Source organism: Capsicum annuum, unplaced genomic scaffold, assembly GCF_002878395.1.
Source record: "Capsicum annuum cultivar UCD-10X-F1 unplaced genomic scaffold, UCD10Xv1.1 ctg5038, whole genome shotgun sequence".
NCBI classification, from domain to species: domain Eukaryota; kingdom Viridiplantae; phylum Streptophyta; class Magnoliopsida; order Solanales; family Solanaceae; genus Capsicum; species Capsicum annuum.
This window is the reverse complement of record NW_025858245.1, coordinates 1,262,190-1,271,780: the sequence shown is the minus strand read 5'-3', so window position 1 is coordinate 1,271,780 and position 9,591 is coordinate 1,262,190.

The window sequence follows — 9,591 nt, the reverse complement described above, 5'->3', positions numbered from 1 at the left end:
TTTTCTCTCGAAAAGGAAATCAACTTCAGAATAGACCTTCTTCCAGACACTCAGCCCATATCTATTCCACCATATAGAATGGCATCTGTAGAACTCAGAGAATTAAAAGAACAATTGAAGGATCTCCTAGATAAGGGATTCATCTGACCATGTATGTCCCCGTGGGGTGCCCCAATTTTCTTCGTGGGTAAGAAAGATGGTTCTCTCAGAATGTTCATTAATTACTATCAGCTAAATAAAGTCACAGTCAAGAAAAAGTATCCATTTCCTAGAATCAATGACTTGTTTGACCAACTTTAGGGTGCCAGTTACTTCTCCAAGATAGACCTCAGATCAGGCTATCATCAGCTCAGAGTTAGATAATATGACATCCCAAAAATAGCCTTCAAAACTCGGTATGGTCACTTCGAATTCTTAGTCATGTCCTTTGGTCTTACCAATGCCCCTGCAGCTTTCATGGAATGGATGAACCGTGTGTTCAAGCAGTACTTAGACATGTTCATCATAGTCTTCATAGATGACATTCTTTTCTACTCCCACAGTGAGCATGATTATGCAGACCATCTCAAAATAGTATTGCAGACTCTAAAAAACCATTAGCTATTCGTCAAATTTAGTAAGTGCAAATTTTGGCTAAGGTCAGTAGCTTTTCTTGGCCATATCATTTCCGATGATGGCATTGGAGTTGATCCCCAAAAGACCAAAACAGTAAGAAACTGGGCTAGACCTATCTCTCCATTAGATATCAAGAGTTTCTTAGGGTTGACTGGCTATTACCGATGGTTTTTTGAGGGATTTTCATCTATTGCATCCCCTATGTCCAGAATGACTTAGAAGAAAGTCAAATTCTAGTGGTCAGATTCTTGTGAGAAGAGTTTTCAGAAGTTGAAGACTCGACTCACTATGGCTCCAGTCCTGACTTTACCAGATAGTTCAGATGGGTTTGTCATACATTGTGATGCCTCATGTAAGGTTATAGCCTACACCTCTAGACAACTTAAGCCCCATGAAAAGAACTATCCTACTCATGATCTTGAGTTAGTAGCAGTAGTTTTTTCCTTAAAGATTTGGAGGCACTATTAGTATGGGGTACACGTTGATGTGTTCACTGACCATAAGAGTCTATAGTATGTGTTCTTTCAGAAAGATTTAAACCTCCATCAGAGAAGATGGTTGGAGTTGTTGAAAGACTATGATATGAGTTTCCTATATCATCAAGGTAAAGCCAATGTAGTGGTAGATACTCTCAGTAGGATGTATATGGGTAGTGTTGCTCATGTCGAGGATGGTAAGAAATAGTTAGTTTAGGAAGTTCATCAGTTTGCCCGACTAGGTATTCACTTAGTCGATTCAGTAGAAGACAGTGTATGGGTGCAGAGTAGTTCAGAGTCATCACTAGTTTCCAAGGCAAAGAAAAAGAAGGATAGGGATCCCAGTCTAGTCAAGTTGAAGGAATCAGTTAGAGATCAGAAGGTAGAGGTTTTCTCCCAAGGTGGAGATAGTGTGTTGCACTACCAGGGTCAGCTATGTGTGCCAGGTGTAGATAACTTGAGATAGAAAATTCTTGCAGAGGCGCATGGTGCGCGCTACTCCATTCATCCAGGGGATACTAAGATGTACCATGATTTACGAGAGATCTACTGGTGGAGTGGGATGAAGAGAGATATTGCAGAGTTTGTGTCTAAGTGCTTAATCTGTCAACAGGTTAAGATTAAATATTAGAATCCTAGTGGGTCCATACAGGAGTTCAGTATTCCCACCAGGAGGAAGAAGTGAACATAGTTTTTGTGATGGGTTTGCCTCATACTCGTCGCCAGTATAATGCAGTTTGGGTCATTCCTAGATAGGATGAGCAAATCAGCTCATTTCCTACCTGTCCATACCTCATATTCAACTGAAGATTACACCAAACTTTATATAAGGGATTTAGTCAGATTGCACAGTATTTTGTTGTCCATTATCTCAGATAGAGATTCCTAGTTCACCTCTCATTTCTAGAAGGCATTCCAAAAGGGTCTTGGTACCCGAGTTCACCTCAGTACAACTTTTTATCCTCAGACAGATGGTCAAGCAGAAAGGACTATTTAAACTTTAGAAGATATGCTGCGAGCATGTGCGATTAACTTTAAAGATAGTTGGGATGACCACTTGCCTTTGATTGAATTCGTATATAACAATAGTTATCATTCCAGCATTCAGATGGCTCCATTTAAGGTGCTTTATAAGAAGAGCTGTAGATATCCCATTGGTTGGTTTGAAGTTGGTGAGGCTACAGTGGTAGGGCCTGACTTGGTATTTGATACCTTAGAGAAAGTTTAGTTGATCAGGGAAAGGCTTTAAAAAACTCAAAACCAACAAAAATTATACACAAATGTATGTAGAAAGGATCTTGAGTTTGAGATTGGTGATTTTGTGTATTTGTAAATCTCTTCTATGAAAGGAGTGAAGAGGTTTGGAAAGAAGGGGAAACCCCGTCCCCGATATATCGATCCTTACTGAACGCTCAACCATTTCTTAAAGGTAGCTTACGAGCTTGAGTTACCTTCAGACTTAGCTTCAGTGCCCCCAGTGTTCCATGTCTCCTTGCTTATGAAATGTATAGGTGACCCAGCAGTTGTAGTCCCTATAGAGGGCATAGATATTTAGAACAGTCTCTCTTACGAAGAGATCCAGTCGAAATTCTTGATTATTAGATTCGCAGACTAAGGACCAAAAAAGTCCCTCCAGTCAAAGTTCTTTGGCAAAATCAGTCCGTTGAGGGAGCTACTTGGGAAACAGAGACAGATATGCGGACCAAGTATCCTCACCTCTTCTCTATAAGCTCAGACTCAGCCCAAGGTAGCAGTTTTCCTTTGAATTTACTTAATCTCATATTCAGATATAGCTACCAACATAGTATCAATTAACATTGCATACTCTATCATGCATTCACGAATCAGTTCAATCATGTACTTATGCATCAGACATGCATATCCAATATATAAGCCTAGCTTATCAGTAATCCCAGTCATGCATTCATGAATTATGTTCATCTATGTAGTCATGCATCAGATATGCATGTTCAGTATGATAATTTAGTATACCAATAATTTCATTCATGAAATCATGCTTTAGTTGTGCATGTCCGGTGTCTAAATCTAGTTTAGCAGTATTCTCAGTTTAGTCAGTCTCATTCGAGGAAGAATGTTTCCAAGGGGGAGATATTGTAAGACCCCATTAAATCCTAAGCTCAACTCAGTCTTTTAAGCTTGCTAAGGGGTCCCAGACTTAGAAAAAAATTCTAGCTAAGTATTCATACTTAGTATTATTTTGGACTTTGTAAGTTGGCAACTCTATTTCATGACTCTTATGACCTTAAAATGTCAATCTTTAGGTTAATTCACGATCAGGAATGTCAGTAGGTATTCTCAAATGAGGTTTGTATTTTTTGGACCTCATTTGAACCATATTTAGGAATTCAAAATAGTGCATCAACGCGATCTCGGCGTGGCGCATCGTCCATCGCGTCTATTAATATTTTTTCTTGACTCCCAATGCAATTTCTAGTGAATCAATAAGGACTCGATATGGCGCGTTGGCTATGGAGTCGATGCCAATGGTGCAGTGCATCATCTTGCGTGTCGATAGTTTGGTTTCCAGTCATTAAAAAGCAACGTCCTTAGGGGTATTAGGGTCTTTTCCCCACCTCTATTCAGCCCTAAAGCACGAGATTCAGCCCCCATTGAGCAAAATATATTCACTTTCTCTCAAATTGATCAAGAACAAGAACCCTAGGTGATTTAATTTCAAATCCAAGGTTCAAGGTTTCACCATTTTTCTTCCAGATTTAGCAACCAAGGTATGTAAAGTGTTCATCCAAGGGTTCCTTCCACCCTTGGAGTCCAAGAAACTTTTTAAACTTTAAGTAGTTTGATTTCATTCTTTCCATGGTTTGGATTTAAGTGTATTCATGATTATAATGTTGATTGGATTTCTATTCCATGATTAGGTGCAAGATTTATGTAAAAATAACTATGATGTTTGTAGTATTATGTGAATTCATGTTAAAGCCTTGAAATTGTGATGCTCATGTATTGATTAGTACTATGTGCATATAAAATGCCTTCCAAGTGTTTGATGAGTTGTTTAGGAGAATTAAATAATGAAATTATATCATGTTAACATGGATTCAAGTTCATGGCATACAAGTGTTTGCTAGAATATCCCAATAAATAAAGGATGATCACGTAGTTATTTATCATGTTTCAAGATTGTACTATGTCTTAAAATTAATGCTATCGAGTCCTAGGGGTATTTAATACCTGACAATTTAGCTGATTACCGAGAGCCATGGTCAGTATTAGGATAGTATCAGTCATGTCATGATCAGTAGTACTCTTAGTCAGTTACAAAGATCAAGAAAAACTTAGTAGACTCAATATCAGTCCAGTCCAGTATTCAGTTCAGACCTCAATTACTTCAGCCATTTAATAAAATTCAGTAGTATTCCATCAGTCAACAAAACTCAGTGAACTCATTCCAGTTAAGTTAGACAGTATAATCAGTAGCAGTTCAGTCAAGCCTTGTATGAACTAGAAATTAGTTTAGTGTCTATTCAGTTGGGAGTAGGATTCAACACCAAGTTAACCTAGGGATGGAGGCATTCCTTCCCTCATAGGGTTTGACCCTTAGTAGCAATCCCTGTGTTATAGAACTACATAGCTAGCGTAGTTTTAGATATCTTTCTACCAGATATTGTGAGGGTTGATACATCTTATTCTAGTTTTTCTGCCAGCGAGGGTTAATGAAAGAGTTTCCTATTAGAGAGGGTTAACTTACAGCTGTCTTTACTCATGGAATAGTATAGATACCCTTCCAAATAGGGTTACAGGTTAGAACCCAATCTATTTAGAAAGGGGCATGTCGGTTAGATAATTACCTCCCACAATCGTAATTTCAGTTTCAGACTCAGTACAAAACTTAGTTTAGTTCTACAGATTCAGGACTATCAGACATAGTCACTTCCTTTAATATGAAACTCAGTATAGTTCCACAGAATCAAGGCTGTCAGATATAGTCATTCATTTATTAGTAATTTAGTATTAGTATGCTTAAATATTAGTTAATCAGTATTTAGACTCAGTATCTATTGTTAGCACGATTTCAGCTATAGTTTACGTATTCACGCATGTACTCTTATCCAATTATATTTATGTCATTCAGTTAGTATTGTTTATGCATATAAACCCATGCATTTCAGCCTACCTCACTTTGTATACCAGTATATTCAAAATACTGATGCATACCTTTCTTTTGTGCAATGATGTTTTATAGCATATGTTCAGATGCGTGGGCTCTCGATCATACTTAGCAGTTCAGATATCTAGCTGACAGAGTTAGTGGCGAGTCCTTTTAGTCCGAGGACATAATGATTATTTCAATAGTTTAGCTTATTTCAGTAGTTCGGAGTTAGTTGGGAAATTATCCCATCAACTCCATATCTTAGACAATTTAGAGGCTTTTTTAGACTAGAGTATTTTCGAATAGATGTATCAAATTTGGTATTTGTTATACCATATTCAGTTTTATTATAGTATTGAATCTTATGGCATGTTTTCCACCTAATTTCTGCATATTACAGTATTATCATTCAGTTAATTTAGTAGGTACCAGTCATGAGTTAGCTTGTGGCCCTTCGGGATTGTGAGCATTGTGTAGCATCTGGGGTACAAACTTGTGGCGTTATAATGTATTAAGACTTATGAAGGTGGTGAAAAGAGGCCATATATTTGTATAATTCTATTGGTATTTCATCCAAGAGTAGAGATCCTATTCGATGAAGATCAGTTACACTTACAGCCTGTCGGTTACACATAGGCAGTAACATAGGCTATAAGTGGCTCTCAAATTAGTCATGGTGGTGACAATGGTTAGAGTTCTTATCAAATCGTGTATAGTATTCAGCATGGATCTTTTGTCCATTGTGGCCTTTCTAAATCAGTGGGTGTAGTATCTTAGAGTATTCCAAGAGCTTGCTTTGGTTATACTGAGATTGGTCATTGGTCTAGAGAGTGCCCCAAATGCGAGTTGTTTGTTCATGTAGAGTTAAGATAAGTTCCCCACCAGCCTAGGTCTCCTGAAGTATGTTATGATTGCAAGAAGGATGGTCATTCCAGTAGGGAGTGTTCCCAACATCAGGTTGTTAGCCAATTATAGTCATCTTATATTTCTCGCTAGGTTAGATTTTTAAGGGTTTTCTATAACTATAGAGACACCTATTATTGGTCTAGATAGTATCCCTATGTGGGGTTAATAGTCATTAAGCTTATCCAAGTTAGTCTCACAGTGTTGTGGCGCATTCATTTAGAGGTAGTGCACTTAATATCTCAGTTGGTGATTCAAACGCCCAATTTGAGTTTGAACCCACTTAGCTTTGTACTTTCTTAGGACTGACTTTTTATTCCACCATGATAGGTATGCCTTTTATTTGAGTGTATTGTGGTTTTCTTACACATTGATAATTATGATCCTTGGTAGGGGTTTATATTGATTGTTGTATGCCTTGGTGTTGAGTTCATAATTATGTGACTACCTCCATAGATAATTTATTTTAGTAGTGGATAGAGTGGATCAATATTGGTATTTCCCTAAGGGTGTAGCATTTGGGTTCGAGTCCTATTTACTTTGGCATATTAGCCTTCTTGTGGCCCTAGAGTGGTACTTGTCATTTATTTTCATTTTAGTACCACCTACTTGTTATACTGATATTTATATTATTGTTGTTATTATTATCATTGTTTGACACTGATTGATCCTTACTTGATAGTCGATCAGACTAGCATTATCTAGTTCAAATTTATTCCTCGCGATTCTTATTCACTAGCTTAGTCGGCTAACGTATTTGGATCTTTTTCTCTCCATTAGAAAGGTGAGGGTGGTTGTCTTTCTCTTCTATTGGAAAAGTTGGATCAATTATTGAGTGGGCTATGAAAATGACGGTAGGTTATCTTTCTTTGATTTTGTTATGGTTCTAGAGTTGGCAATTGGTTATATATCCTATTTCTAAGGTTGAGCAGTTTAGGATCCATTCTTTTAATTTGGCTAGTTTATCACCCGATAGTGGTCTTGATATTGATGTCGAGAGATCTTGGGTTTGCCTTTCAGGTTTGTTCTTCTGGTGATAGTTTGATCTTGGTATTAGTATGGAGTTAGATACTCTATTTTTGCTGTGATATGATTCTTGTTCTAGTGGTGTTAAGGGAGCTACAGATAGGTGATCTTTCCTGTGACCACTTCTTAAGTTGGTGAATTCAAATTTCATTACTGAGATGGAGTATTAGATTGACCATTTTAAGCTCAAGCTGTATTCCTAAGTTTCTAGAGTTTTGGTTATCACTAGTACAATTGCAGCCTTGGTGGGTTCTTATGTTTGCTTCAATGATTCGTGCCCTCTAGAAGATATGGAGTCAATTGCTTGTGCCTTCAGCCTGTGGTTTATCACCTGTTGTGAGTTTATTCTTAAGCTATAGTTTGATTTTGGCTCTAGCAGAAACCAATGAGGCTATGCCTTATTTATGATAGTAAGGTTGATTTGGGTGTTTTCCCTTAGTTTAGACTTATCGATTTCTATTTTGGATTTAACGCCTTGGAATGGCGGCTTGAAGGTTATGATAGATTTGGAGTATGGATTCTTACCGATCTCTAGGATTGGTTTGGATGGTTGAGATTGAGCGGTTCAGCCTTAGTGTTGAGATTTTAGTTGGGAGTGGCAGAGCTTGGGTGCAGCCTTTATTTTCAAATTTGTCTCAGTTGGGGTTTGATGAGTAGTGTTTTTACCACTCATTCATACTCATTATTCATGCACAATGCCTTGATTTGAATGCATAAATGAGACAAACTTGTGGTTAGATGCACTAATATCCACTTGATACAGGTAAAAAAGCTAAGGAGGTCAAAAGATGCGGATTGGAGCTAAAAATGCTAAAGAGGAAGCCTAGAAGAGTTTAGCTGAGACCTGGATTGCATCAACCCCGATTACCACAACTGCAGTCCTCTAGCTGCAGTCGCGGTCAGTTAAGATGGTTGGAGCAATGTGGTCGCAGAATTTAATCGCGATCACGCAGGTGCGGTAGCAATCAAATACACACGATTATGGATTAGAGAGAACTGGTACAAGGGCAGAATTGTAAAATGTCATGGACTAATCCCAAATCATATATAAGCAAAAACCTTTTCTTCTTTGGGTATTGTTTGTCGCACAATATAGTTTTGAATTCTAATCTTGAAACCCTAATTGGGCAAGAGTGTAATCAACTTTGGTGACTCAAATTTCTTAGTTTCTTATTGAAGAATGAATATTTTGGTTGACCCACATGGTATATCTCTCTTTACTTTCTTCATGAGTAGTTAAGTAAATTAGTCTTGGGATTATGTTGAATTAGTGTGTAATTGTGTGTGGGTATTATTGTGTTTGCATGGATTTTATTTGTTGAGTATGGATTTAACCATTGCTTGAGCTTATGAGTTGGGATTTGATGGGTGAAAACTCCAAATTTACAAATGGGTTTGATGGGTGAAATCTCCAAGCTCTATAAATCCTTTGTCATCCTCAAAAGAAGGACTTAGGTGAATATTAGGTAATCCATAACATCCTCGAAAGAGGGTTATCGGGGGACAAGGCAATAGTGAACAACTAAGTCTATGATTTACTACCCTTTACAATCTTAGAAATAAGTTCTTAGAAAGTGTAAATCATGTCAAGAGCATCATCCTAGAAATAGGGATGCTTGGTTGAGGTTTTGGGTGGTTACATAAACTCCGCACTTATTAGGTGCTAAAAAGAGCTAATAGGTGAAATTGTTGTGGTTTTATCGAAAGATTGACCTCAATGACATTCGACCTAGACTATCCATTACTTAACAACTAAATCCCTTGATAAACTATCATTATCCCACATATGTTACCTCTAAGGAGATATAATCCCAAGATTCCTCCAAAGCTTGCATTTAGACAAAAGATAGCATTCACTCCGTACTAGTAAAGTTTGTGTGAATAATTTTTGACAAATTCCCCCTCCTCTATTTACTTCATTAGCATTCTGGGTAACCTTATAGTAACTTGAGCACCCACAGGTTGGAAGTCTATAACATTTACTCCTTGAGATTCGACCCCAATTTACATTGGGTTACTTAACAACGACTGCCTCATCTCTCAAATATGGGAGTGATTTAAGCGTTATCAGGGTATCACCTATAGGATGGATATGCCTGCTCTTTAACTACCTATTCAGTCTTATTCAGTTCAGATAGATTGTGGTTGATTAATGTCTGAATAATAGCCCGTTGACACTTGATGATGGTTTCAGCTGCTTTGGACATGGTTCTCTGTTTTCACAAAAATCTTTGATTGTCTTCCTAGTAGAAGAAATGTACTCGAGTTGGATTCAGCATGGTTTCGTTCTCAATTGGAGGGACATCCTGAAGCGGATTATTTGGTTTTGAGAGTCTGCATTTTGTACTTCTGACTATCAGTTTTGAGCGTCATTCAGACTATCTGTAGCCTTGACAGGAGATCACAGGCTTTGACCATCTCCATTTGTGTTTCCAAGTAGCA